This window comes from Solanum lycopersicum, chromosome 1 (assembly GCF_036512215.1).
Source record: "Solanum lycopersicum chromosome 1, SLM_r2.1".
In the NCBI taxonomy this organism is placed as follows: Eukaryota; Viridiplantae; Streptophyta; class Magnoliopsida; order Solanales; family Solanaceae; genus Solanum; species Solanum lycopersicum.
In genome coordinates this window covers 54,076,564-54,093,876 of record NC_090800.1, presented here as the reverse complement: position 1 = coordinate 54,093,876, position 17,313 = coordinate 54,076,564, and the positions used below count along the sequence as shown (strand labels likewise).

General features: G+C 32.8%; 1 long non-coding RNA gene across 1 annotated transcript; it reads right to left on the bottom strand.

Annotated features, from left to right (window-relative positions):
• Positions 1-216: 216 nt before the first annotated feature.
• Positions 217-2,056, bottom strand: LOC138348490 (uncharacterized). Its single transcript, XR_011221094.1, has 3 exons — positions 2,001-2,056; positions 1,547-1,656; positions 217-1,440 (listed from the first exon to the last, which is right to left on the bottom strand). It is a non-coding gene; the product is annotated as an uncharacterized lncRNA (long non-coding RNA).
• Positions 2,057-17,313: the final 15,257 nt, after the last annotated feature.

Genomic DNA, 17,313 nt, shown 5'->3' with positions numbered 1-17,313 from the left:
TGTGACTACATGTCTTCTTCCCATGCTATCAATTTGTCTTTCAGTTTCCTACGTGTCTTTCTTCTATGTTATCAATGTATACAGTATGTTGTTTGTAATCTTCATTCATGCTCTACCTTCTGTGCACAAGTTCTGTTCTTTCACTTCAGCATTCTCCATGTAAGGTTCTTTCATATTTCAATTGAGTTTTTTTTGTGCCATTTTCCTTTTCTTTAAAGTTGAAGTTCCAAATTGATCTGGGTGTGTGTGAATCTTTTTTTATTTTTTTTATTTGGGTTTGTTATTGATGTTGAATTATCCTTGTATTTGGAAGTACCAATAATTTCAATAGTTGTGTTTTCAATTTTGGTTGAGTGATTATGCTTTTCATGTTCTACTTTGGGTTGTCAAAAAATTGTTTAGATTCAGATTTTTGTTGTATTTTCTCACATGCAGTAATTAATTTGGTCCTTTTCCCGTCGAAATTAACTTTGTGGGTTTCTTTATCGGAATTCTTTTGAATTTCATCTGTTCATGTACGAGTTTCTCATCGAAATCAATTTTCTTGGCTCTTGACGATTTAGCTTGGAGTTTAATGATTTTCATTTACTTGTACCCGGATTGACGTACTGGTCTATCAGTAGAACTAGGATAAGTCTTCTAATTTTTTAGAATTTAAATTATCGCTAATGTTTGAGTAAATAGTGATGTTGTATTTATGCGAATACTGAACAGAAAGATGGCATCAAACTAAATTCGATTGAAACCCAAGCTTCTGTACATACACATGAACAATTCTCCCACGTAAAATATCTTGTAACCCCACACAAGCCTGGGAGAGAAGCTCAAAACATCTTGATGGCTAAAATGCTTATGTTGGGTTATAATTTTTTTACTTCTACTTGCTATTTACTTTGTGTTAATTGGAAAAAAATTGGTTCTTGGCAATTTAGTGTTTGATAGGGATTAAAGCTGAAAACTTTATTGTTCTCACTTGTGGAGAAAAAAAAAGTATGATGTTCTCCCTTTACTTTGGGGCTTGTGTGCGTAGTGTTATATTGCTATCTCCTGCTGCTATATTGGTGATCGGTAATGCTTTTTATGTAATAACGAAAATCAACTTTCTTTTATTAGAAAGTCAAATGTTTTGGACTTGAACAAGCAATTGTATGCTTTTATCATGGTTGGTTATTGTCATTTGAGTAACACGGAAATTGCATCAATTAAAGAACTACCTTCAGGAAGGTTTTTCAAACATCTCAAACAGTTATTCCATATACCAACTTCTTGCTGATTAACAGAGCTGAAATCTCTCCCAAAAGTCAAAAATGATTCAAAAGTAGATTTGATGAACTTTTAATTGAATCCAAACAAGTTCTAGATTAGCTATTCCCGTTTCATTTTGACTTCTAGGCTAATCTCATTCCGACGTGTGAAAGGAAGAGTAAATGGTGGATTATACTGCAAGAGAAGCATAATAAATATGCAGCTACTTTAGTTGAACTAGGTCGAAATATGTTCTCCAGGAGACATTGTAAGTGTAATTGAAATGATTCTACAAATATACCTGTGCAACTTCTACCAAAGCACCATCTTTTACCTGAAACTATGCATCTCCCTTTAGTGCAGTTCGAAGTCTTGATTCTCGAGCTTTAACTTCTTCGTCATTCACAAAACCTTCATTGGAATCAAACGAGAGAGGGCTAGCTATGTTAGGATACAGAACTTGAAAAACAGAATTCCTTAATGTTTTCTCTTTGAACTCTGAATTGATCACCGTCATTCGTCACAGCAGGCTTATAGGACATTAAAGAAAGAAACGTAAGTATCACTATGTCCAAGTTTCTCTCATATCATAACAAGTCAATCGATCAATTAAGTACCAAGTAACTTTACCAAGATCTACTACTACTAACCAATGAGACAGATCCTAGCTTTCTGACAACATATATTGAATTTCAAGAAAGCTGAACATTCCATCTTGAACTTTGTATTGACATACTGAATGTGAAGTTACAAACCTGAAAAAGCAACAACTGCGACAATTTTGCGAGGCACCTCTTTGATAGTAACATAGAAATTCTTCGGTAGTGGCAAGTCTGAACCATACTTGGAGGGCATGACAAAGGACATCCTCCACTTCTCCTCTAATGAAATTCTTAATGAGATTCCAGTATGTGTAATTTTTTTAGAAAATACGAGAGCAAGAAATAAGTATAACAACTATATACACAATATTTATCTTTTTTTTTCCTTTTGGGTGGGGATGGGGTGGGGTGTGGGAGTGTTAATCACTAAAACATAGTATCAGACGTAAGTTAAAGTGATTTTTTTCTTTTCTAGAATGGAAGAATGTTGGTTTTGAAGTTTCTCGGAGCAAGAAATTTTTCATCTTTTTTCTCCAACAACATACCAAATCTATTTTTACTTGATATATGCTATGACGACTAAGCTATTATACCTTATTTGGTTGATGGTATAAATTTATCTCGAGATAAATGTATACCATCAACCAAATATGAGATGTCTAATCTTCTACCTCCTACCAAACAATCAAACTTATCAGTTCTTCAAGTTGTATTAATTTAACAAATAAATGCTTCACTCCATACTGAGTTGTTAATTATTTTTTCATTAGGAACATAACTGCTCGTGCACTTAGATTGACATAATTTCTTCTACATTTTAAGAACATAACTTGTGTGATCAAGGATATTGTATTTCTCATTTCATTTCTAAGTTTGCTGATTATTTTGAGATTTCATTTTGTAAAATAAGCTATTTTTTTCTTGGGTTTTTCTCTAATTAATAAAAGCACAACTTGTGTAAATCGAAGATATTGACTCATCCATTGCTAATCTTTCTTTGAGTTCTTCCCGCTAAGTTCTTTTGAATTGAGAACACTTATTGTTGTCTTCAATCCAAGCTAAACTATGTTCATATTTGTCAACACTCTATAAATAATATATGTAAATATTATGAAGGCCATCCAATTGAACATACCTGTTGTTGCTAACACAATTATGGATGCAACTTATCCTGAAAGTCAAGTGACAATGTCTCCAGCACATATAATTGGAACACTATCAGAGATACAAACCTCTGGAAGAAAGCGAATTGCTCCATGTAATGCCGCTGAAAATAGTCTAGAAAGAAGGCAGAAGAGGATGATTAAAAATAGGGAATCCGCGCTCGATCACGAGCAAGAAAGCAGGTCCTTTTGCTTACACCCATGAACTAGAGAACAATGTTTCATTTCTTGAAGAGGAGAATAAAAGACTGAAGAGACAGAAGGTGGGATTGCAAATCAAAATAATTCATGCATGAATTCAGTGATAACATTTTCTTCAAACAGTTATATATTCTCATTAGTTCTATGTTGGTTGTGATAATTAATCTTTCTTGGTGAAAGAAACTATAGCTAAATCTGGTCTATGAATGTCATGGTGATATTTCCTCATTTAATGGTGTTTTGTAATTTTGTTTGGACATGTAATTTTTAGGAAATGTTTGTCCCAACCTTCCTTCGCAGATTGGAGGCCTTTGATATATATTGAGGAATAAATGTCAAGACTAAGCATGTCTTGAGTTGCTTAGTCCCTTTAACTATACAATCAGATTATTTTATATAAATGAAACTTTTGTCGAATTGTGGTAAAATTGAAAAAAGAAATGATATTCTGTACTTTTATTGTGTTGATTATCATTTCAATGATCAACTTCTCTCATAATTTTTTGGTTGTTAGAACTATTAAAATCATAACATAAAAATGCATACATAGTTAGACAAATACATATATGTATGACTAAAAATATTCCACTTGGTACCTAAATTCCTTTTTCCTCTTCTGATGCTTCTTGATAGGTGCTTAAACTAGAAAACAGGAAAAATACAGCACTAAGTAAATAGTACATGATATATAATATTCAATGTAAACAAGGAGGCCACAAACAATTGCCCTTGTGTGTTGTGCATTAGCCCAAAACGGTGTTTGTGTCTATTTAGCTCGAAAAAACCTTTCAAACGTTGGGCCCGTCAAGCACGGGCCATTTCTTCCTAGTATAGATCTAAAAGAGACAATTTCAACATGTGTGCTCTTTGTCATTCAATTGTTTTGTAAGGATATTTTGGTCATTTAATGTTGTCAAAGTAATAAATTTTGTTTTTCTATACGTTTCTTTTTATCAGTAGCTGAGCAAGCAACATGTGGATTATTAAGCTTTAATACATATAACTTTTGCTCTTCCTCGCTTCATATTTATGTTAAGTGTGCTGCTCCAACGGTAAAGCTTACACGTAGCATTTGTCAAATAAACACATACTCCTTTGTTCCTATTTAGTTGTCCACGTTAGAAAAGGTACAAACAATTAGATAATAATAGTGAAGTTACAATTTTATCTTTATTAAATATGGTTTTAAAAAGGATGAAGTAAAACTTGGAAATTTTCAAGAAGTTTAAATAAAGGTATAAAAGTGTCATTTCTTGATTTGTCAAAATGAACAAGTAAATAGGGACATCTAAAAGAGAAAATGTGGACAAGTAAATAAGGAAAGAGAGTAGCATTCAGATTTGTATCTATTCTCTCTATTTTCTCTTTTGTGTATGTGTAAAAGCTACAAAAAAATTAAAAAAAGAGCAGAGATATTTTGGGGGGTTCAAATTCTTGACAAGAATAAATTATGTGTTTAAAATATTATTAAAAAAATAATTATTTATAATAAAAAGTATAATTTTTTTGAAAATAAATTATTCTATCCACTTTAATATCTTTTGTACTTTGTTAAAAATAAGTAGCTGTAAAAGTGTTGAACAAATTAAATTATAGATTATTTTTTGTTTTATTTAAATTTTAGTTTCAACTATTAATCTAAGCATATTAAAATGAGAGATACCAAGTCATCAATTTTTTTAGTCAAATTCTATGGCACTTATATCATTATAGTAATAAAACATATAATAGTTGTCTCAATTAAAGAATATTTTTCAATGTCGAGTTGATAAAATCTTAACTAAAATTAGTAATTGAAAGAACAATATTAAGTACTAATAATTTTCATCTAAATAGTATAATTTTTTTTACGGAGAAGGGTCTAAAATACCCTTATAGTATTAGAATTGGTACAAAAATACCCCTCGTTTATCTTTTGGCCTTAAAATACCCTTGGGGTTAACCTTTAGGGACCTATTTTGCCCTTTTGGCTAACAGACTATTAAGTCAATATATTTAATTATTTCATTTATTACGTGGCATGTTGTAATTGGTTAAAAATTTAATTAATTAAAATCTAATTAATTTGACCCAAACCACCCTATCTACCCGAATCGACCCCACCCATCTTTCAAAATACCCAACCCATCCAAATAAAATATCCATTACCCATTTCTTTTTTAAAAAAAAATAAAATTCCCCCAACATCATCAGTTCTTGGAGCTCTCGTTCATCTTTTTCGTCAAATTTGTTAAGTTTTCTGGGAGGCTTTGCAGGATATCACTCTCATTATCCTCATGATTTGTGTTGTTGTCTCCATTAGTGTGGAATTTGCCACGGAAGGCTGGCTAAAAGGAACAATCATAGGAGCACCATATTGTGGTTGTAGAACAAGAGCTGGCATTGTTGGACTATGAGCATAGGATGGGGAAAGCTCAAATGAGTGGTTCTGTAAGATTTTAGCCAAAACAAGCTTTCCTTGAATCATCGAAACATTCATTCCAAAGCATATCCGAGAACCCCAACCAAATGGGAAGTACATCAGGTCCTTTGATGCTTTTGATACCCCTTCTAAGGGTATACATCTAATGAAGAAGATGAACTTCAAGAGAGCTCCAAGAACTGATGATGTTGGGTGAATTTTTTATTTTTTTATTTTTAAAAGAAATGGGTAATGGATATTTTATTTGGATGGGTTGGGTATTTTGAAAGATGGGTTCAATCGATCCGGGTGGATAGGGTGGTTTGGATCAAACTAATTAGATTTTAATTAATTAAATTTTTAACCAATTACAACATGCCACGTAATAAATGAAATAATTACCTAAAGGTTAACCCGAAGGGTATTTTAAGGCCAAAAGATAAACGAGGGGTATTTTTGTACCAATTCTAATACTATAAGGGTATTTTAAACCCTTCTCCGTTTTTTATTTAATAAATACGTGTATGAAGTGTACCGCGAATTAAATTTCACTTTAAACCCCTTATTACGTTGAGCCGCTCTGATTGAATTGTAAAGATCAGCAAATTGGATAAAGGTAGTTGATGATATAGTGAGAATAGAGAAGAAGATTTTCCCCAAACATGAATCTTTAGTTCGAATTTTGATGGAAAACTCAAAAAGAAGAATTCTGGATTACTCTATTGCTGGTTATATTATGTATTCTTGGCCTTCTTCACTATGTGCTTGCATCACTAAATTCTTCAATTTTTGTTTTCTTATTTTATTTTTTCGCAGTCTCCTTTTGCATTTTGTGGATGTTATTTCCACCATTTTTTCAATTTTAATTTTTGTTTTGTTATTTGATATTTATAGATTCTGAAAGCATTTTCACACTATAATATTCTTAGATTCTGAAAGTATTTTCATTTTTAGTGTGAAGTTTACTATCTGCTGCTATCTCTATAAGATTTTTCAGCTACCGGTATGTCATGTTTTCTTCCTCCCTTTGTTCCGATTTTTCTTGTTATCGTGCATTAGCTATCTCTTTCTTCATTGAGATAAGTAGAGAATGATTTGTTAATACTCGAGCGGAAGAGTGGGATGAAGAATAAGGATCACTTTTTACTAATTTTCTGTCATTTTGAGATTACAAAATTTGGCATTTGGTGAACTGAGTGGTGATTTATTACACTCCAAATTTTGTGAAGCTCTCAAATGTTATCTTATAGTACATTTTTTGTCAACTTAGTTATTAGTTGAGGGTAGAATTCATTACATCGTGTCTAACTACAACTGCATATTACATTTTTATGGGAATATTAAAATATGACATGTCCATTACGTTGCTGGAAATAAGAAAATTTTGTAGTTGTTATGACCTCAGGCAAGACTACAATTCCCTTGCACCCTCATCACCAGGTTTAGCTCCTAAACCTATGTTGTGCAGCAAAATCCAAATCACATATGCACCAAATTGATAATGAGCTCAGCTCAGAGCGGATCTATTAAGGATAGTGGGGTGCCACGCCACGCACGAGCTTCAACGGAAACTTTATCTATATATAAGTATTTATATACAATATCTGTATAAATATTAACAGTGCTACTCATAGAACAAAAGTGTTCTTTAGTGCAATGCATGGACCATCTACTTAACAATTCCTAGTTCACGGGATCGATTCTAGCTAGCAACTTCTCCAACCTGCAGGCATCCTTTTTTTGTTTTAATTTTTCATTTTAACCACATGCATCGTTTCTTTTTTAAAATATATGGCGAGTTAATATCTTAAAAGGTCACTTAACTTTAGAATTGATCTAGCAAAATCATTAAAGTTTCTTTTTGTATCAAAATAATCACTCAATTTAGATTTTTATTTCAATAAAATCACTCAACTTAGACATTTGTGTTAGTAAATTCACTAAAAAATATTTATCATTAATTTTTTTGTTTAATATAAAATAGACCCTACAAATAAACAAAATTAAGAAATTAATAAGTAAACTAATTTAATTTTTTTTATGGAGAACTTTTTTAATGAAACAAATACTCTTTACCTTAATATACTAATTACTAAATAAAAAGAAATAATTAGGAATTTTATTTATTGATCCACTAGTGCACAAACAAATTATTGATGAAATTTGTTTTCACAAATCTAATTAGGATTACTCATTAGAGAATAAGAGTATTAAAATAAATATTTAAAATTATGACCTCAATTAACTTTCTAAATATAGTATAACCAACGACTTTTCTTTAACAATGCAAAAGCGAAACAACAATACTCTAATAAAATTTGTCTTTTTTGTTTGTAACATTTTTTGAAAAAAAGTATAAAAAATAATTTTATATATTATTGTACTTCTTCAGTGATGCTTAAAATTATTTTGACTCTGTTAATCTTGATTCTTTTTATAACGTTAATTTTTCAACTTAATTTTTTTGCTTTAACTAGTCAATTTTTTGCAAATATTTTTTTTTAAATAATAATAATAATGACATAATGCTTACACATTTTAATATTATAAAAGTATGTATTTCATTAATTATGTTTGTTCGTCAAAGTTTATTAACAATTTTTTAATTTATTTTATTCATTTATAGGGTTCATATCTATATGACATGTCCATTACAATGCTAGAAATAAGAAAATTTTGTAGTTGTTATGACCTCAGGCAAGACTACAATTCCCTTGCACCCTCATCACCAGCTTTAGCTCCTAAATCTATGTTGTGCAGCAAAATCCAAATCACATATGCACCAAAATGATAATGAGCTCAGCTCAGAGCGGATCTATTAAGGTCTGCGGTGCCACGCCACCCACGAGCTTCGACGGAAACTCTATCTATATATAAGTATTTATATACAATATTTGTATAAATATTAACAGTGCTACTCATTGAACAAAAGTTTTCTTTAGTGCAATGCATGGACCATCTGCTTAACAATTCCTAGTTCACGGGATCGATTCTAGCTAGCAACTTCTCCAACCTGCAGACATCCTTTGTTTGTTTTAATTTTATTTTAACCACATGCATCGTTTCATATTTAAACTATATGGCGAGTTAATATCTTAAAAGATCACTTTACTTTATAATTGATCTAGCAAAATTATTAAAGTTTTTTTTTGGTATCAAAATAATCACTAAATTTAAATTTTTATATCAATAAAATCACTGAACTTAGACATTTGTGTTAGTAAATTCACTAAAAAATATTTATCATAAATTTTTTTGTTTCATATAAAATAGACCCTACAAATAAATAAAATTAAGAAATTAATAAGTAAACTAATTTAATTTTTTTATGGGAAACTTCTTTAATGAAACAAATACTCTTTACCTTAATATACTAATTACTAAATAAAAAGAAATAATTAGGAGTTTTATTTATTGGTCCACTAGTGTATCTGTATCTGTTTTGAGAATTAGCACAAACAAATTATTGATGAAATTTGTTTTCACAAATCTAAGAAGACTCATTAGAGAATAAGAGTATTAAAATAAATATTTAAAATTATGACCTCAATTAACTTTCTAAATATAATATAACTAACGACTTTTCTTTAACAATGCAAAAATTAAACAACAATACTCTAATAAAATTTGTCTTTTTTGTTTGTAACTTTTTTTGAAAAAAAATATAAAAAATAATTTTATATATTATTCTACTTCTTCATTGAAGCTTAAAATTATTTTGGCTCTGTTAATCTTGATTCTTTTTATAACGTTAATTTTTCAACTTAATTTTTTGCTTTAACTAGTCAATTTTGTGCAAATGTTTTTTTTTCTTTGAAATAATAATAATAATAATGGAATAATGCTTATACATTTTAATATTATAAAAGTATGTATTTCATTAATTAAGTTTGTTCGTCAAAGTTTATTAACAATTTTTTAATTTGTTTTATTCATTTATAAGGTTCATATTTATATGACATTAAAAATAATTTCTTTTGCAATAAAAAATGTTTTTAAGTGATAAATTAGTTAAATAATTTTATTGATATAAAAGTTTAAGTTGAGTGATTTTATTGATACAAAAGATTAAGTTGACTGATTTTATTGATACAGATAAAGTTCGATGACTTCGCTATATAAATTTTCAAAGTTGAGTGACCTTTTGAGATATTAACATTCTTCTTTTTTCTTTTTTTTTCTTTTTTACTTATAAATGTATTATTAAGTATTAATCAATAATTATTTTTTAACTAATTTAATTTAAGTCTTGACTTTTCTTTTATATGATCAATTATATTAAAAAATTGTCTTCACCGTTGAAACCTCCTTTAAACTTTTGAACAACAAAAAGTTGTCATTAATTAAAGCATTATCCTTCTGTCTGTCGCCCAATCATGCTCTCCCATCCAGCCACAAGACGGATAATTTTATCTGAATCTAAAATTGATTTAATCGATGACTCCACTGAGCATTAAAGACTCATCCAAAATTTGAAGATTTTGATGCACCAACACTATCTTACTTTAGGTTGTTAATGAATTTTTTTACTACAATGAACGAATAATGTAGTATTTGATTGGTAACTAATGTCTCAACTATGATTTACAAGCTAAACTTAAAATAAAAATAATGAAATAAGACTGAACCGTATTCTCGCAAATGATTCCTCTATCTTGTCCAACTAAACACGAGCACCACTACGCTTCTTATGAGTGCATTGTTTATTATATCCTACTTTATGTTTGTTTCTCACGATAAATACACATATATATGCGTGATATTTTTTAAATTAATGGATGCATGTGCACCCCTATCACATCATGTAAGTCTGTCTCTGCTTGGAACCCAGTGACTTTAAAACCTAGATCTCCTCTACACGAGGCCCTAGATGGGCATCTAGAATACCATGGAGTGGCAGATTCGGCTTAGTACCAAAAGAAATATTAAAGTGTTTCAAATAATGCAATGACTAGTAAGAACATACAAGCAAAATCGTACTTGATAGCCATCCATCTTAGCTGCATTTAGACGACCACCCTCTTGTAGTAAGAGCTCAGCAACTTGCACTACTCCTTGAACAACACTCCAGTCCAATGTTGTTTGCCTGTATGATTTTCAACATTTACATGTCATCCCTGCTGCCAAGCGCATCACCATCACTAGCCATCAGTTCCCCCTACCAACCAAAAAGTTAAGGAATATAAACACACAACTAGAGAATAACAATCAACAAAAAAGTCGATCATTCTGTCTTTTCAATATTACTTTATTCCTTTATTAGAATTATATAGACACCAAATGAATTCATACCGCTGATCCAACTAGTGGGATACTAGGATTGAGGGCAAGTTGAATTATTGATTTATTGATTGTTACTTGATCAAAATAATGTAACCTATTGTGTAATAGAGTAATTAGTTATCGTGCTAAATTCCATTTTCTTTTCTTATTTACCATCCAATTCCCGGATTACTCGCAAATCACAACACAATCATCACTGCACTTTCATAAACTAAAAACAATTTTTTTTCTAAAAATGTGACGGTTCAGGTAAGCTTGCATCCACCTAAGTAAGCTATTGGGGTACCTGCTAGCACTACAATTATGTAACGCCAACTCTATCTACCAAAACACGATAAGATTTGCTCAACCTTTGTTGTCATTTTCCATAAATTGCACCAAATCATCCAATTTTTTGTAGAATTGTCCTTCTTAATCTGTTTATTGTGTGGCAACACAAGGAACATGCCTTTCAAGCTTTTTCAAATGCTCCATTTTATTAATATTGTAATTCTTCGTCGTCTCATTTAACATGTTAGTGTTTTTCTTGCTAGCACACATATCAACTACAAATATATTATGCTTGATTATATCATATAGTCTCCTCACTAGACCACTTATTGTATCAAAGTAATAATTAATATGTACTGACTAATCGAATCAACAAAGTGAAATATACACTAACAACTTCATTTATAAGAAATATACATCAGTTTCACTTCCCATTTGATATTTATGTCCATGTTGCATTTCAATGTTTTCCTTCATATATATAATTCTATAATTCACTCTTATGAAATTATATTGGGTATGTTTGTTGGGTATGTAGCAAGAATTGATGGGAAATAGAGGGATGGAGAGGAATTTGAAAGGTTTAGAACTTGAAAGGTTGGGAACTTGAAAAGTCCTCTAATGCTTTATTGAAAAAGGCAATAGTCCCTCATCGTTAATGGAAAGGAAAATAGGAGAGTTTAAATAAATAAATACTCCTATTAATTGTTAAAAGGGTTGGAAAGAGGGACCCCCCTCGCGCCGTCGTCGCTCGCTTCGGCAAACGATCGAGAGATAATTTTTTGGACAAAATTTATTTTAATTATTTATTAATTAATTTAAATGGCCAAAAATTATTTTCAATAAATTAGTTGATAACCGAAATGTTTTTTTAGTTAAAACCCGAAACGAGCGAGTGACCCGTTTTAAATTCCGTTATATTCAAAATTTCCCGCCATGACTGTTCTAAAAGGTTGCAACTTTCAGGAACAGTCAATACCATTTGAAAGTTTGCAACCTTTCATTAATGGTCGTGTTAATTCTGAAAGGGGTGCAACCTTTCAGAATATATTCTTCTTGCCTATAAATACCATTCAGTCTTCGGAATATTAACAACGAATTTTTCTGATCTTCCTTCTTCTTAAAATCACATATTTCTTCGTGTACTTTCCTGCTGTGGATTGATTCGCTGACAGTAGAGTTTTTGGTATCTATACTCTACTGATTAAAATCATTTTACCCTGGGAGGTTATATTCCAAATCAAACCTCGGATACTAGAGGGGAATAATTTCCTTAAGAGGACACTGTGAATTCAGTGGACTTTATTTTCTTCCTAAATTTTCAATAAGAGGATTCCAGATTCTGGTACGTTTTTACAGATTAAATTATTTTTTACAAATAAATTTCTGTTCATCTTATTTACTGGTTATAAAAATTCTCAGTTACTTCGTGTTTCTGAATAATTTATTAGAACCAGTAATTTCTGATTTTATAACACAGATTGGAAACAATATGTTAGTACTAAGATGGGAATACTTGTTCGTTATAGTCAACTAGTTTTTTCCTGATATTGGGTACTTGTACGAATTTCTTTTGGACTTTTTGTTTTCAACAACTATGTTCAACTGGTTCTTGCTCTTGGACACTACTGAAAATTCATATTAGTGAGTGACAATATCAACATTGATTTCTACATAAATTGACGACTTCAACTGACTTCACTAATAAATACTTTGATTTTGTTTCTGTAAGGCATGACTTCCTTAAAAAAGTGAAAGCTTTGGTGAATAAGATGGAGTAGGGAGGAAATATTTCCTAACACTAAAACATACAACACCTTCCTGTTTCTTTATGCTAATGCAGGTAAGATTGATAGGATTCTATGGAGGCACAAAAAGACAAGTACAATATGTGAATATCCAATGTTCGTATAAAGTTAAAGTGTAAGTATACATATTTTGCATTTAATCCAGCCACAAACGATTGTCAACTTTGAAATGATTTAAAAAGTTAGGATGCCATAATGTAACATTTTAACAACTTCTTGATTCGATCAAGAAAGAAGAGACGTGGAAGTCCAAAAGTGTCATTTTCCAAATGCAATAAATATCTTTGATAACAAAGTAGATCATATTTTTATGATGTTGTCTCACATTAGAATTTATAGGTGTGGATGGTGGAATAATGCATCAATGTTTAGTCTTCCGAAATTGTCTATTAGTTTTTCAAGAAGTCTCTTTAGAATTTCGTAATACATGTATCTAGTAAATTGTGATACATATATCTAGTTATTTGTGCAAGACTTTTTGTTTTCTATTTTGAGTAGTATAAATAGTGATGTAGTTGATGATTGTAATCATCTCAATTGGCTTTAAGTAGCCTTTAATAAACTTGAGCATTCACTAAGGATACTATTTTCCTTCCATATTTCCTACAAATTGGTATCAGAGCAGGTTTTCGTTCTTATTCTGGGGTTAGGTGAAGAAAAAAATATGGCATCCAAAACAAATAAAGATGTTCATTCTTCAATTGTTCTTACTCCATTTTTTGATGAAACTGATTTTGAACACTGGAAAGATGAAGGTTTGTGGACTATGATACACTCAAATTTACTTCTCGAAACGAAGTAAAAGAGGTCGCATCAAGTAAAGAACCCAACTAGTGAGGTTAGGAAAGTTCCTGCGAAGAAAATGGTTCAGACTTGACTTTATTATATTATTACTACTTTAGTCAATTATTTTCCGAAAACAAATAACTAAAGGGGAGTTTTGATTAATGAAAACAATTAGCTGAATTAAAGTAAACAAGTGACACGTTCAAGTATTGGAGTTTAATCAAGTAATGAGAGTAACTAGGGCGTAAGTATCCCCCACAGACTCCTAACTCGGTAATTCTAGCTATAACAATCCTTTCTTAGTATCCTGCATGCAAAGTGATAAGTTAGGTATCTCTAAATCCTTGGTCCGACATCTAGAAAATTTCACTCTGCACCATGCTCCGGCTATGTGTGTTGCTTTACTAAACCTTATATTTACCTCATATTAAGCATCATATTCGATAATTGACTAAGTTGTTACTTCGTACAACCCAACACTAGCCTATTAGATAGTATACACTAAATTTAATTGATAATTATTTTCCTATTAGCTACCTCCTTGGTCCGCAAGTAGTAATAAGACGAGTTCTAACGTTGGCGATCCGTTAAAAAGACTTCTAAGCGAAAGAATTATCAGTAAATGCAAAACACTATTCTAGAATCATTATTTTAGCTAGGTTTTACCTTGTTATTTACCCATGGTTCCACAACCCTAGTTATGGAGTTTAGTTACCCATGCTAATAATCACACAATTCATAATAATAATGTAAGAATTCATGCACTTACTTTGATGAGAATGAACAAAATCCAGAAATTTATTTGAATAAATCTGAAAACACCAATAATCGATTTCCGAAAAAGTAATATCAAATCCCAAAATTAAAAGTCCAATGCTAAAACAACAAAACTGAAAATTATCCAAGAGTCTGACCCCAAAAATGAGATTTTTCCGACTATTTATAATAAACAAAACCTAATAAAAGAGGGAAATCTATTTAAGGAAAAATCTGCCCAAAATGCGTCTGAGTCGACGACCCTCGTGACGGACCGCATGGACACGACGTACCATCGTGGTCTTCAATCTCTCCATACTTAGCTCTTTTTCTGCTGCTTTTCTTCATAAACTCTTTGTTTACCCTCGATGGATAGGTGTGACGGACCGTTGCAAGCACGACGATCCATCGAGGGGCTTTGTCTCAAGACACTTAGAATCTTTTGAAGTTGGGTACTAGGACTACTGTTTGTTAGCATTGACGAATGTGTAGGACGGACCTTCGTGGCTATGACGCTCCGTTGTGAGCTTCCGTATAAATCCACACTTGGTCAGAATTCCCCAACTTCCTTCAGCAGCCATTATCTTCTAACACGTTTGACCCTTACGGACCGTCACAGTCACGACGGACCGTCATGAGGTCCGTAGGTGGTCACTTCTGCAATTTCAGCTCAAAATCTTTGCGTTCTCCTTTGGATAGATTTCCTGGAAATAAATAGAAAAATACAACAAAAATCAATAAAAAATGCTTTAGACTCTATAGGCTTGCCCTTATTTTCACTGCTTTATGTTCGCCATAACAACTCTTAGGATCATGATAGGACTTTCTTAACTTGTAACATAGGCTCAGGGTTAGGTAGGGTACATTTGGATGTATTTTAGTGACTTATTGCCTTCCTTGACATAACGGCTAAGCGTATTACCTTTTCATCATTTTATTCCGCCCTATTTCTTAATTTTTTATATTCTTTCACATTACTTTTCTCCTTTCTTTCTCCTTTTGTGTAAGTGATTTTTTGTACTTTGCTTTCAACATTTCTTGAGTCAATTTTATTTTGTTCTTTTCTTTCTTTATTCTTTCAACCCCACTTTCCGGAGCATTATGATCCTTTCCTAATTGTCTATTATGGCTTACTTTTAGCAGGACTAACCAGACAAGTTCTATCTCAGTACCAATGGTGGAATATTGAAATTTTCATCACTCTCACTTGACACCTCATTACTCTACCATATTATCAGACACCTAGTTTGAATCTTAGATTTAGGGTCATGTCGTATTGTATCTCTATGTCATTCTTAGAGCAACACCTTTATTAGTTACTATGCCTAGTCATGCATCATTTTCATCAGGATATCATTTCTGTTTTAGACATCATGCTTCAGAGCGATACTATGTACACAAGATATAGACATGCCGGTTCAACAGTAAAAATAATCAGTCTCTTGGAGAAAAAGAACATAGGCAAGAAAACCACAAAAGAGGATCGTGAGTTGGGTTACTCAAACTTCACCCTAGCACTCACTTTCCATTAACCCCACCCCCAACAAAAAGATATGCAATTGTCCCTAATGCATAAAAGAATCTAAAATAATAGAGTGGTAGATGAAGCAAACCTGAGGCGCAAAACGCCAGCGATTAAAAAGCTATCGGATCCGGTGTCATGGAACCTACTCCCTCTGTAGTCTAGACACCCTCAGTAGTATCCTCAGCATCAACAACACCATCATTAGTGCCTCTCTCAACAATCACGCACCATCAGTAGTGCTCTTCTCCATCTCAACAACTCCGGAGCTAAATGCCCCAGCAGCCAACTCAATAGCCCTCAACTGACGGGCCTCCTCATCAACAATCAGGTCTCTCCTCGCAGCCTCCAACTCTCGGCGCTCCCTCTTCTGCGCCTTAGCCTCATTCTCATCTCAACCTCTACACCTCTTGGCATGCTCTCGTAGTGGATGTGGTGGCACTGCAGTAGTGGAGAATAAGGCCGCCAAAACAATATCCTCGATTGGCTCTGCAGAAGGGGCCTCAAACTCAAGAACCCTCGCCTCTTGAATCGTGTCCAGGTCCGCTCTCAGACTCTCTATAGTATCCTGAAGGGTCGACACATTCACCGGAGGGGCTGGACGGGCTAGCACACGTAAGTCAAAAGCGTACAGGCGCTGATGAACCTCCATGATCTCTCTCTCCGTGTGCTGGGCCATCTTCCGCTCCATGCACTCCTCCGCCTCAGCAATAGACCTCCGCATCCAAGGCTAGATGTGATGCAGAAGAGTGGCCATTTGGACATCAAGTTTATGGACCCTAGCAACTGGGACCAGAGTGGCGGAGGGAGTCAAGAGAGAGGAGTTTGGAGTGGTGCTACCACCCAGGATAGACTCGACTGCGGTGGTGTCAGTAGTCTTAGGTATAGGCTGGGTAGACGCTTGGGCACTACTGTATTGGCCAAGTTCTCACTAAGTGGAGGCACATCCGAGCGGGGCCTTCTATACGGGGACAACTCATTAGCCTATCCTGGAAGTGGCCAATATCAACATGCCCGGCGTGGTCTTGATCTGATCTATGTGCCAAACGGGCACACTTGTGGAACCGTATACAAAAAACACCATGCACGGAAATGGGTAAGTAGTCCTGACCTTGAAGGCCCTCTCGTGCATAACCGCCTAAAGAAGCCAAGCAAAGTACACCTTGAACCCTGCTTTTATCGGCGCCATCATAACTACGCTATCCCATGTGACAATATTGTATGCACCAGCAAGGAAAGGCAGTGGAGGACTATCAACCACAAGAACTTGGCCGTG